Source organism: Chiloscyllium plagiosum, unplaced genomic scaffold, assembly GCF_037043375.1.
Source record: "Chiloscyllium plagiosum isolate Xiang-an unplaced genomic scaffold, Cpla_swu_hap1 HiC_scaffold_4, whole genome shotgun sequence".
In the NCBI taxonomy this organism is placed as follows: domain Eukaryota; kingdom Metazoa; phylum Chordata; class Chondrichthyes; order Orectolobiformes; family Hemiscylliidae; genus Chiloscyllium; species Chiloscyllium plagiosum.
In genome coordinates this window covers 105,832,204-105,845,640 of record NW_028270142.1, presented here as the reverse complement: position 1 = coordinate 105,845,640, position 13,437 = coordinate 105,832,204, and the positions used below count along the sequence as shown (strand labels likewise).

Sequence of the window (13,437 nt, the reverse complement as noted above, 5' to 3'; positions counted from 1 at the left end):
CAATGCAAGGGGATAAGGTGATAAAGCAGGTGTATGGCATGCCTGCCTTCATGGGGTGAGTATTGAGTATAAAGGTTGGCAAGTCATGTTGCAGCTGGATAAAAATTTTGTTAGATCACATTTGGAGTACTGTAGTCCTGATCGTAGTCCTGATTTTAAAAAAAGAATAAACGATTTGTGATAGTTGTGATTGGCTCTAGCCACACCCTCTTGGGATTTGGAAAACAATTCAGCACAGGAACAGGCCCTTAGGCCCACCAGGTCTGTGCCATTCTAAACTAATCCCAACCATCATGAATAGTTATTGCAACTATTTTGGTGGTGCTGCTGTTAGACTGTATCCGCATGAAGAAAGCCCAAAACAATACCCCAAATTTCTGAATGGGATCCTTAAACAGATGTTACATCCTATTATCAGAGGGAAGGGCTGAACAATTGCTTTAGGCAGTCTTCCATCTTCATTTTGATGGGACGTTTTTCAGACACCATTAGGAGATTGTGCTGTAAAGTTAGTGAGGTATAAAGTGAGTACAATAAGGATTAATTGATGTCACACTTGACTAACTGGAAAATTACATTAAGAACAAGAATTAGTTAAGCACACAGAGAGAACACACACAGTGGAGCAACAGCCCACAATGGCAGGCCACAAGGTCATGCAATATCTCCATCCTATCAACTTCCTGATTTGCGTGACCACATTTTAACTCTTTCAACATCAATTAATTTTGTTACAGCAAAGCATGAATGCTGGGAGGAGTTGGCTACAGCAGTACTTGAGAGTTGACAAATGCATCAGGTTTACAATGTATTCAGCATGGGGTCTCAACGGAAACTAATCTGTTTCAGCAGCAAAGTGTGCTTGTCACCAGGAGTAATCTCAACCAGATAATTGTTGGTCATTCTAAAACATGCTTTCCGTGGAATACCCATACAACTTGCACGTATAGCAGAGTGCCAGTCAATAGTTACAATTCATTAGTATATGCTAATGTCAATATGTCCTACTTTTCATGTACACATACAGATGGAACAATGAGTTCCTTAGCATAATTTCAGAAGGAATGAACCAGTTGGAATATAAATTAGGCCAAGATTAGAATACTTACAATGTGGAAACAGGCCCTTCGGTCCAACAAGTCCACACCAACCCTCCGAAGAGCAACCCACCCAGACCCATTTCCCTACATTTACCCGTTCACCTAACACTACGGGCAATTTAGTATGGGCAATTCACCTGACCTGCACATCTTTTGACTGTGGAAGGAAACCGGAGCACCGGAAGGAAACGCACGCAGACACGGGGAGAAAGTGCAAACTCCACACAGACAGTTGCCCGAGGCGGGAATTGAACCCAGGTTTCTGGTACTGTGAGGCAGCAGTGCTAACCACTGTGCTGCCCACATTAGATTAGCTTTCTACAGCATGGAACCAGGCCATTCGGCCTAACAAATCCACACTAACTCTCCAAAGAGTAACCCACCCAGACCCATTCCCGACATTTACCCCTGACTAACACACCTAACACTATGGGCAATTTAGCATAGCCAGTTCACCTAACTTGCACATCCTTGGACTGTGGGAGGAAACCCACGCAGACACGGGGAGAACATGCAAACTCCACACAGACAGTTGTCCGAGGCTGGAATCGATCCCAGGTACCTGGCGCTGTGAGGCAGCAATGCTAACCGCTGAGCCACCGTGCCATCCCTAGATCTAGATGTGCCAGAATGTCACCTCACTAAAACTTACTGTTTGGGGTACAGCCCGTGTCAGTCTATATAAGGCCACCAATACATCCACAATCTCTGAATCTCTCCAATTAACTGTAAGCTCTGGCGCATCCCCAATTTCCTTCACCCCATTATAGACAGTAGAAAACGTAGTTGTCAAATTCTGGAATTCTCTCTCTAAGCATTTCCATCTCTCTAACTCTGCCTAATTTTGAATGCTCCTAATCTTACCTCTCTTCAATCCTAATACTACTTAATGTGGTTCAGTGTCAAACTTTATTCAGTTAAGCTCATATAAAGAAGCTTGGGAGATTGTGTGACGTTAAAGGTGCTAGAAATTCAAGCTGTTGCTCAGTTAGTACCTTTAGGTCAAGATGTGTAAACCTATGAGGATTACACTACTACAATTTACAAACCGGCAGCAAATTACAAAAACATATCTGATGAGAATCAATTGCAGGTCTTAAAATACATAACCTCAAAAAAGCCTAATCCCTTCATATTAATCACATTTATGTAAAATAATACTGGGATGGAAATGCAGGACAGATACCTAGAATAAAATGGGGCCTCATGAAATGATACCTGACAGGATTGTAAATGGCTAGCAACCACAAATGTTAACCTGCAGAACTCAGACAACATGATGCCACAGGAGCACTGCGTACCACCACTTATTTAAAATGAGACATAGCTTTCGAGAGTAAACCTCAGATTATTTCAGTCATATACCAGTTTACAAAATTGGTCAAGTGGCTACATACCAGTGGGATGCAGCATTTCAATCTGCAACCTGAAGTTATACTCTTTTTTTAGTCTTGGTACTATTTGAAAGCATCAACTCAGATTATAAATATTTTATTGTATTAGTCAATGCCTTTTGGAAAGAGCTGTATTGAGTTCAGTGACTTAGCTGATTGGACATCACATCAATAGCAGACATTGGATCACAGTGTGATCTTTGGGTAACTATTCATAGATTACATCTTTTGCTGTTCATATGAACTGTATTGGAGACATATCAAAGGATCAAAACTGTCAGAGGGAGTGAAGTAAAAAATGGTAAAAAAAACAAGTATTTTGCATCATTGTTTACTAGAGAATCTACTAGGGAATCTAGAGAATTTGGAGAAATAAATAGCGATACATTGAAAAGTGTCCAAATTACAGAGGAGGAATTGCTGGATGTCTTAAACTGCATAAAGGTGGATAAATGCTTGGAACCTGATCAGGTGTATCCTAGAAGTTTGTGGCAAGCTAGGGAAGTGATTGCTAGGCCCTTGTCTAATGATTGATAAAGTCCTTTCCAAGAATTCAACGTTGTGAAATTCTTCCCTCCTCCAGTTGTTCAACCTCAGAAGCTGTCAGTTGCTAATCAGGAATTTTCCTCTTCCAACATATTCGTTTGCACCTTGTTAATTTCTGCATTATGGGTCTTGGGCCATCACTTTGATTTCTACATTAAAGAGCTTACTTCCTCTGCAAACACTTTCTAACTATCAAGATTTCTTTGTTTGGTTTCTATGAGTCATAGAGATGTATAGCATGGAAATAGAGCCTTTGGTCCAACTTGTACATGACTACCAAATATCCTAAATTATTCTCTTCCCATTTCCAAGGATTTGACACATATCCCTCAACCCTTCCTATTCATTTATCCATCCAGATGCCTTTTAAATGCTGTAATTGCTGAACTCCAAGAACTATCCCCTTCACTGACAGTGCTTTAGCATGCTGCTGAAGGAGGTGGCCATCTTTATTTTGGGGATTGAGTTGAGGCTTCCTAACATATTGAATGTGCATCTGCTATGTCAAAAGGAAAGGGATATATGGATGATCATCAAATATTCAGACATCAGGTTGCCAAAAATCAGGTGTACAGCTTGGAAAGCATCATCCTTAATCTGGTGTGAAACTGCAGTCCCATATTGATGGCCTTGGAAACATAGGCTTCCTTTGCCTCTCAAAACTCTTACATCTTTTCACACCACTTCCATAGACTTGCATATTACAATTCTGATGCTGGACCACAATGGAATCTTTGAGGAAAATCAGAATATCTGGTGATGTAATATGAAACGTAAATTCCAAGATGCACAAAGTTTCAAAAACAGACAAAAGTCAGAAACAAATGAAGTATTGTAGAAAATAAAAGTGCTGGAAAATTAAAGAGCAATATGTTCATTAAATGAAACAAAAAAAGAGAAGAGACTTCAATTTCTCAAACTACATAAATGTTTTGTACTCACGTTTTCACAACAGCTGGAACATAGGCAGGATTTAAAACTTTAAATCCAATGCTAGATGATTTATCTGGCCAGTTGTTTCTAGAAATTGCCTGCCTGCAATCTTCAGGAGTGAATCACTAGTGATTAACCACCAATACTAAAACTAAAGTAAAGCATTTTCCCTCTAGAGTAGCATGTGCAATGGGAATGCACACTTCTGCTGCACGCCGTACCAAACACAACTTTGGTCAGGGTGGATGGAATTCTTACAGACGGCTACAGAATAAGCAGATTGGGATATGAATTGGATACCTTACACTGATTTGACATCAATGTGGCAGTTTGACACCCAATGCTCCAGGGAACAGTTAGGCACACAAAACTAAACACATCTTCAGCAGCAGGAAGGACCACCCTGACCCATTCCGTTCAACCATCACTTTTCAAATAGATGGCCTACTACTTGTAGGTTAGTTACTGATTGATTTTGCTTGGCTTGTAGAAGTGTTTTATAGAATTGTTTAATATTACTGAAGATATCAGACAGTGTCAGATGCTAAAGCACTTCTTCCTGACTTCAAGCATTCTGCACTAAATGGTGCCAGACATAAGTGCAGAAAGAAACAACCTGGATAAGAAATATAAGTTATTGTTGCTTGCATGATCATAGGTGATCAAAGCAGTATTTATTACAAAGCAACATATGACGTGATATATCACATTTAGTGTACAGAAAACTGATCCAGCCCATATCAAGTGAGTACCAGTTCAGATCAGCCATGGTGACTGTTCTGGGCAAATGACTTTTACTTTCTTCTTCATTCTCAGTCCCCAACATCCTCACAACTTCTCAAACTGTGCAACAATGTTGACATGGAGCTACAAATAGGATTTCTTTCCATTATCTACTGCATTAAGGCTTTCCAAAGTGTATATCTTTTTCAGGAATGGTCCTTTTTGGTTGTGCTGTACTAAGAACCATGACTGATTCATTGTTGGGGTTGACTTTCTTCTCCACAGAACTGAACCGATTAATTATTTAAACAGCTCCAAGAAAACACAGTAACAAAAAAAACAGAATCTATCCTCCTTTCTAGCCTTTTAAAGAAAACATTAACCAAGTTAAACAGCCCCGATGGGATGCTGTAATGTAAACAAAATTTAACAGTCAAAGGAAACTTACAGAACCAGAACGGAAACTTATCAAAATCAAATCAAGAACATATTGTCCGGGGTAATAGTACACCTGTGCTATCTGCTAGTCTCTACTCTTGTAAACAAAAAAATTAATCAGGATAGACAGCCCCTCCTTGGAAAATACAACCTGTTTTTTTGACAAAATGCCATATAAAATGTTGAGTTCTTAGTCTAAAGTTTGGGTTGAAAGTCTGCTTTAACGGCCATTCAACTCATTATCCTTGTTTCTTAGCAAGCTGTTGACCATGAAGTAAATCCTATTCTGTTCCTACATAGTAATTAACTTCTACATTCTTAGTACAGCTTTATGATTATCTATTTTTGCACTCATCCAGCTTTGGCGTCTGTCCAGGCTATCGTTGCCTAAGAATAATCATCCCACTAGGCATGTTTCCAGAGAAATGAAACTTAGCCTATTCCTCTCTTTATATATATAAAACAACATTTCTAATTTCTAGAAGTCTCAGCTCGCCCACAATTCAAAATTAAAATAAACAGAACAAAACAAATGTATAAGTTGAACTATTTCATTCAGCATACAAGCATAAACTAATCACCCTTAGTCCCTGGGTTCTGTGTGCCTTTGTCTGTCCTAGTGCTCCTATTCATAGTGTTACCCCAGTGGCTGTAATATAGTGATGGATAGCTGCTGTAAGCCTTCAGATGGCATTGCAGGATTGCATCAAGCAACTCTAGGCTGCAAACTGCCTAAAGCAAAGTTGGATTACAGCAATGGATGAGCAGTGGAAGAGTGCTGGGGTGGGCGGTTGGTGGTGGTGGTGGTGGTAGTGGTGATGAGAGGTGGACGGTGATATTTAAGTGGTGCCATGATAGCCAACATCCTGAGAAATGACAGCAGGCTGATTTTTCATACACTCAAAGGCATTCCTCTGATGCATCTTCTCTGCAACATTAATCATCTGTTGGAGAATTTTTTTCTAAGACTCTGCAAGTCTTTGAATATTGACAGCAGTCTTACCTTATTTGGCAGCATGCCAATCTTGCATCACAGAAGTTTGAGCTTTCACTGCAGCACTCAGAGTTTTGGTGACTGTTTTTAGTATTGCAATGAAAGCTGAGACTTTGATCATTAGACGCTACATCCTTGGCTGGTTTCACAAGTGTGACCATAAGACCATAAGTTATTGGAACAGAATCAGCCATGCTGCCCATTGAGGTCTGTTCCACCATCTGATCATAACTGATATGTTTCTCAACCCCATTCTCCTGCCCTGTCCAAGTAACCTTTGATCTCTTTATCAATCAAGAACCTATCTTTCACTGTCTTAAATAACACTCAATAACTTGACCTCCACAAACCTTCATAACAGTGAGTTCCACAGATTCTCCATCCTCTGGCTGAAGAAATTCTTTGGTATCTCAGTTCTAAAGAGCTGTCTCTTCACTATGAAACTGTTCCCTCGGATCCCAGTCAATCCTGCTGGTGAAACAACTTCTCCATGTTCACACTATCCAGGCACCTCAGTATTCGGTAAGTTTCAATCAGATCCCTCCTCATCCTTCTGAACATCATCAAGTACACACCCAGAGTCTTCAACTATTCCTCATATGACAAGTCCTTCATCCCTCTGTACCCCCTCCGATACCAGCAGAACCTTTCTTAGATATAGGGCTCAAAACTGCTCACATATTCCAAATGCAGTCTGACCAGAGCCTTATACGCCTCAGCATTACATCCCTGCTCCTGTATACTGGCCCTCTTGAAATGGGTGTCAATGTTGCATTGCCTTCCTATCCACCAACTGACCCTGCATGTTAACTTTAAGAGAATCCTGAACTAAGACTTCCAAATACCTTTGAACTTTAGATTTTTGAAGCATTTCCCCATATACAAAATAATATACACCTCTAATTTTCCTACTAATGTGCATATGCTCATACTTTATCACACTGCATTCCATCTGCCACTTTTTTGCCCATCTGCTAAGCATGTCCAAGTCCTTCTGCAGCATTCCCAATTCCCACCTGTCCCTCCATCTTTCCTTGTGTCATCTGCATAATTAACAAAAATGCCCTCAGTTCCTTTGTCAATGTTGTTAATGTATGACATGAATCCTTACGTCCCAACACTGACTCTTGCAAAAGTCCACTAGTCATCGGCTGCCATCCTGATAAAGATCCCTTCTGCTAGTCAGCCAATTCTCTATCCATGCCAGTACCTTGCCCCTAACACCATGGACTCTGATCTTAGTTAGCTGCCTTCTGTGCAGTGCCTTGTCAAAGGCCTTTGGAAATCTAAATAGATCACATCCACTGGCTCTCCTTTGTCTAACTTGCCCATTACATCCTCAAAGAATTCCAATACATTTATTAGGCATGACCTCCCATTGACGAAACTGTGCTGACTCAGCCCTATAGTGCCTTGTAAAGACTATGTATATGTTTTGGAATATGAACTGAGAAAATCCAAAATTGGACACTGCTGAGAGAAGGATAAGCATACCATCATCTTTATTGGCTTCAGGTCCATTACAGTCCAAGACCTCAGCCACTCCCACTCAAGTGATGGTGACCACTGTCTTCTCTATTAGGGTAAGCATGCATTTGGTACCTGTGCCTGCAAGTCATGCAACAACTTGTCTGAAAAAGGAGGAAAATCTGTCGTATGATGGAATGTGATTATGATGATGATGATTATGCTATTTGATTATGATGGAGCCTGTTTGAATGATACAACTACCACAATTATCAGGAAAATGTAAGTATTAGGCTTGCAGCAGTTCTATGTGAGGGTAAGGTAAATTACTGGAGATTGTTAATAGAATATTGAAGTGGTTGAATTGAGCACTGTGTGAAACTAGTATTGCATTGAGTGCATTACGACATTTACTCATCTATTTACTGAACTTGGCTACGTGTGAAGTCTTTGACTTTTTTGGCACCAGTATCAAAGTTCATGAGGCTTTAACTCTGGTATTATTGCCCCAGCTATCTGGTCCTTGTGGCATTGCAAGTTCAGAGTCTGAGCCCACTTCACATCCAACCCTGACCCCCATTCCAGGCGATCCCCACATCCAGAATGTTATCTCCTACTCCCCAAGGTGACCATCAGGGAACTTCTTCTCACATGTTGTAAAATAATCCATTCTTTTTCAGTTCAGACTCTCTTCCACCAACAGTTTCTGCACCTGCTGCAGCTTCCATTCAAGAGATAATGGCTGACTTTAAGGTGATTTTTTAAATGGTGCTAACCTCACATAAACCTGGACCTCCTTTTGAGACAATCTACAACCTGGTTAGCACAGGTTGCAATAATCTTGAAAATTGGCAGACTGTCTGAAGTTGCCATGTTACTTGCATCAGAAGCAACAGGAATGGAGAATACACATGTGACAATCTGTACCCATTTTCACAGACGATTGAATTTAGATCACAGAGAGACTGCCAACACAAGATTCCAATTAATAAGATGCTAATATTGACAGGGATGTAGGGAGAGAGCAGGAACAGGTGTTTGTAATGGGGACACCCAAAATGCCAGAGACATGGAGATCCTGATGAGTGTAACAATAGAGTGTAATTGCCATTTTGAATTTTGGTTTCTCACCCAGCAACCAGCCTGACTGACAATCTGACTTTGTGCTGCATGGGAAAGACAGCACAAAGTGAGCCACTGGGGATGGTCAGTAACAACCAGGAAAAGTCTGAGGTTGTTAGAAACAGGAGAGAATGGGCAGACTGTCAATTGGGAGAGAGATTTTGGTCAATCACAACAGAAGTACTGCTTGAGAAACCAGATCACCTTTATATACAAACAGTTCCATTAAAAAAAACTGAAATGCAAGATCTGTCTATTCCCCCCTTTAGGTGCAGGGATTCCTGATCTATAGAAACCCTGGTCAGCTAGCACTAAACTAAAGGCTGCCTGGATATAAAGAATGGAACTTCATTTAGATACTTTATTGAGAGAGTCTCCATTCTAGAGTGGATCACTCGGACTCCTCCAAATCCACTGCAACGGATACAAGTACACTATCTCCAATGAGCCAACACGATACACATATTTGCAAATTTAATAGCCCAAACCCTCTCCATCCACAACTGAATGGTGATGGTGAAGTACTTATTTATTGTACTGACTTTTTACTAAAGCAATCGAAACTAAATCCAATCACCCATGTCTTCCTTGCTTCCATTATTTAAATAGACTTCCCTTGAAAGTATCAGTGTTCTCTTTCCAAGCGTGGTTTATGATAAACCATTTCACATTCCAACATTCCATGCATAAATACGTCTTTTTTGGTCTCTCTTGAGCTTTTATCCAGCTAAGTTATGTTGTATGCTTTCTATACTGGACTGCCAAAAGCTCAACACAATCCTTTAAACATTACCTCATGCAAAATGATCACTACAGCACTTTTACATGCTCTGCTATCTACAAAGTACAGAACACTATTGAACTTTGATAAGACATTATTAGCCTCAAATTGCACTGACATGGAATTATTGAACCTTAGATTATTCCATTCATCCATGTACTTCAGGATCTTTTCATTGAGTTTTTATGTTGATTGCTTTTCTTTCAGTTAAAAGGCATGACTGCACATTGTTTTTACACTGAATTATATTTTCCACATCATTGCCCATTCCTCCAATGTCTACAACCTCTGTTTGCCAAGCCACCTCCTTTAGTATCAAAGTCTTTACCATATTGTGAACTTGATCTTGTGTTAATGCAAAGCTTTGAAAGGAAGCAGCCATCGAGACATCAAAAAGGGAAGCAGCTGTACTCTCAAGAGGATATAAAGGGCTAATTGTTGCCAACTGCAAAATATATTTGTACTATGCTTATAATTTCAACTTCTGAACTAACTGTGCTGTTACATCTTCAATCTTCCCTTAAAAATAAATCAATGTCTCTAGACTGTCTTAAAAATGGCCTCAATATTTTTTGTACTAACCAAACTCAATTCCAAGGGCATCTAAATACCACTTGTACATTTTTGTTCTCCTTACCATGATTTCTTCCAATAATAAATAATTTGATGTTATGAAAGTATAATCAGTTTACTTGACCGCGGTAGATGTCTGTCCCTGCTCCACCAGTTGCTTATCTTTGATGTGTTTTCTTTTGTCTTTTTCCTATTTGCATCCTCCTACATGTTACCCAAAATGGAAGAGTAAGTCTGGTGGTGTCCTGTTGTACTTCTTTGGATAATCCAACTCAATGTGAAAATTCCCACATTTCTGCTGAGTCACAAGGTAGTACTATTCCCTGTGTTTAATGTCCTGGCCTGAGTGCTCATGGATCTGGGGACATTTTCACAGATGAGGCCAGATATGTCCTCAACCAATGTCTGGATCATACATTGGAACACGGAAATTAGGAACTGGCACAGGCAAATTTAAGCCTCCATTCAATAATATCACGGTTGATCTTTTTATGGTCTCAACTCCACTTTTACTTTCTATCCCAACTTAGTCCTTGACACTTCTATCCCAAAAAATCTAATTCTACCTTGAATAAATTCAATGACCAGCCTCCACTACTTCCCAGGGAAGAATATTTCATATGAAAATCCTCAGAAAAACAAAGGTCTCAATATCTCAATACTGACCCCTCAGGAACTCAACTACAAACCTTCTTCAAAATAAATATTAACCATTAATCTCTAACCTATCCCTTGGTCAGTTTTGCATCCATGTTGCTAGTGTCCCTTTCATTCCATACCTATCAGTTTCCTCACAAGTCTTTTGTGTGGCACTGTATGACATGCCTTTTGGAATTCTTAGTACACCACATCAACAGTCTTCCCTTCATCAACTCTCTGTCACCTCTTCAATAATCTCCAGCATGTTAGTTAGACATGATTTTCCCTTAACAAATCCACATTGACTCTTCCAAATAATTCCACATATTTTATTTGACAAAGAATTCTATCCTGAATAATTGTTTCTAGAAATTTACCCACTACCAAAGTTGTACACTCTAGTCTGTAATTGCTGAGGCAATCTTCACAACTTCTTTTGAACAAGGGTATAATGTTTGCAATTCTCCAATTTTCTGGCATCACCGTCACTGAAAGATATTGTGTCTGCAATTTCCACTTCTTTGAATATCCTTGGATACATCTCATCCAGTCCCTTATCAACTTTAATTACTCACAGTTTACATACTAATGTAAGACATTCTCCTGAACACAATCCAGGAACACTTACCCCATGCTGACCCTTACATTTCCAGTATCCCAGTCAATATGCAGGTAAGTAAGATCTCCCATTATAGTTCTTGTGCTAGTCTCCCTCACAAGAGGAACTTTCTGATCAGTGACTAGGAACTGAAGCTCTAACTTATTTTTACCTTATGTAGACAAGAGTCACTTACCTAGCAACTCAGAGGAGTCAACGGTGTTCCTGCTGCAATTCCAGTGAAGTTACAAATGGAGTCACAGCAGCTCTCGGAAAATTCCAGACCCATCTCTGCAAAGAGAGCTCACAGTGTTTACTAAATTCAAGTTGGGCAACCTCACACTTGAATAACATCATGTAGTTTGTGTTGCTACAAAAATCAGAATCATTTTGCATGGATGCTAACTGTGCAGCATTACCAAGCTTGGTTCAACACTACCTTCTTATGGAAGCAATATGGCTCAACTTAAGGCTTGGAGAAAGTTGAAAATTCCTATTATGTTTTGCTAATTTGTGTGCAATTCAGTGATAAAAATTGCTTCCGGCAGATTCACAGACCTGAAATTGGATTTAAATGAGCCATGAATTAACAGCTGGAGTCTCTGGCAAGAAGTTGCTGGCTTGGCAACACAAAGCAAAAGGTGTTAATCTAGTAAACAGCCGCTGGTTGGAGTGAGGCCATCAATGGAAATTCTGGCAGTATATCTAGGCCCCTGTTGTTCAAACTATTCCCAAACAAAATGGAAACAGTTACAGTGTTTAAAGTATGCTGAAGAAATGAATCATTATGATGTAATGCCTAGTGTAAAGAAAATCAATAACATCACAAATTATCTCAACTTTAAATGAGTTTGAAGCCAGCTTGTCATATCTGGGATGTTTAAATCCATACAAGACTGACAGGACAAACATCTGTTAGCTTTAAGTGCTTCCTATAACATCCAGTTGCTGGTAAGCATACATTTTTGGTTATAAATCTCAGTGTAGAGAGAAGGAATATTGAATTGAAAGAAAATGTTGTACAGTTTTGAATCTATTATAGAAAGGTCAGTTAAACCATTGTGATCATAAGGTATTAATTCACAATGTCAAGAATGGAAACCATAGTAATGAGGAAAAACATGATATACTTGAATTATATCCACTGGAAAAGAGAAGACTAAGAGGAGATTGAATGGATAATTTAAAAACAATGAATATGGAAAATCTAGGCTCAATTTTATCTACTCTGCCTGGAATGCACTGGACATGTTCAGATTGCTTTCTTGTTTAAAGGTCACACAACTTCACTTCAAACTGAAATCAATAGAAAATAAAGTCAGCAATCTGATCATTTCACACTTCCTCAATAACTGATTGGTTTAGAATTGTCCTCAGTGTTTCTCAGTTAGAGTTTCTCAGTGATGAGGTGTCAGAGATTTAAAATGGTCTCCAAGTGATTGGGATGAGAAGTTACAGGGCTTTTGTTATACAGGTTCATTTCTGTAGAGAATATAGAGACGATGCATTTTTTAAGTGCAAATTGGATAAGTATTTGAAGCAGAGGACTATTCATGTCCACCAAGAGAACACAGGACAGTAGGATTAATGTTGGATTGCTGAAGCAAACAGAATACAAAAGAAAATTGCTTCTACTGCACCAACCATTGTACATGTGCCTCATCTTTAACAGAGTTCACCAATAAAATTCTGTGTTGTGCACACACATACTGTTGTGATTCTCGCTGCTAATTAGCCTCCTATGAATTTCCAAGTTGTGCACACCGAATGTTTGCTTCATAACTTACTGTGTTTTATAGTTTTAACTAAACAAACCCACAGAGTTAATCGTTCCCTGATAAGACAATTATCATTAACATGTTAAACAGTGGGGAAAATTATCATGCTTATGAGGCTAAACAGAGGAGAAACATATGATTGACAGTCTTAACTCATGCTATAGTGCATGAGACCATGCCCTCAATGTTTTGGTCAGTGAGTGTTATAAACACAGCTGGTAAACAAACAACTCTTTAGCCCAGGTCAGTTTAATTCATTTGAGAAAGATAAGTGACTGGGGTGTGTGCCAGATGAATGGCAGGCAAGGGAAGGTCAAAGACCATAAAAATGTCCACAAAATTTCCAAATTT

The 13,437-nt window shown here is 39.4% G+C and overlaps 1 protein-coding gene across 1 annotated transcript in view; it reads right to left on the bottom strand.

Moving 5' to 3' along the window:
• Positions 1 to 11,588, bottom strand: part of LOC148150195 (general transcription factor II-I repeat domain-containing protein 2A-like) — a 90,704-nt gene extending 79,116 nt beyond the window's left edge. The window contains exon 1 of the mRNA XM_087986551.1: positions 11,505 to 11,588. The gene's annotated coding sequence lies outside the window, so the exon portion shown is untranslated. The remainder of the gene's footprint in view (positions 1 to 11,504) is intronic.
• Positions 11,589 to 13,437: the final 1,849 nt, after the last annotated feature.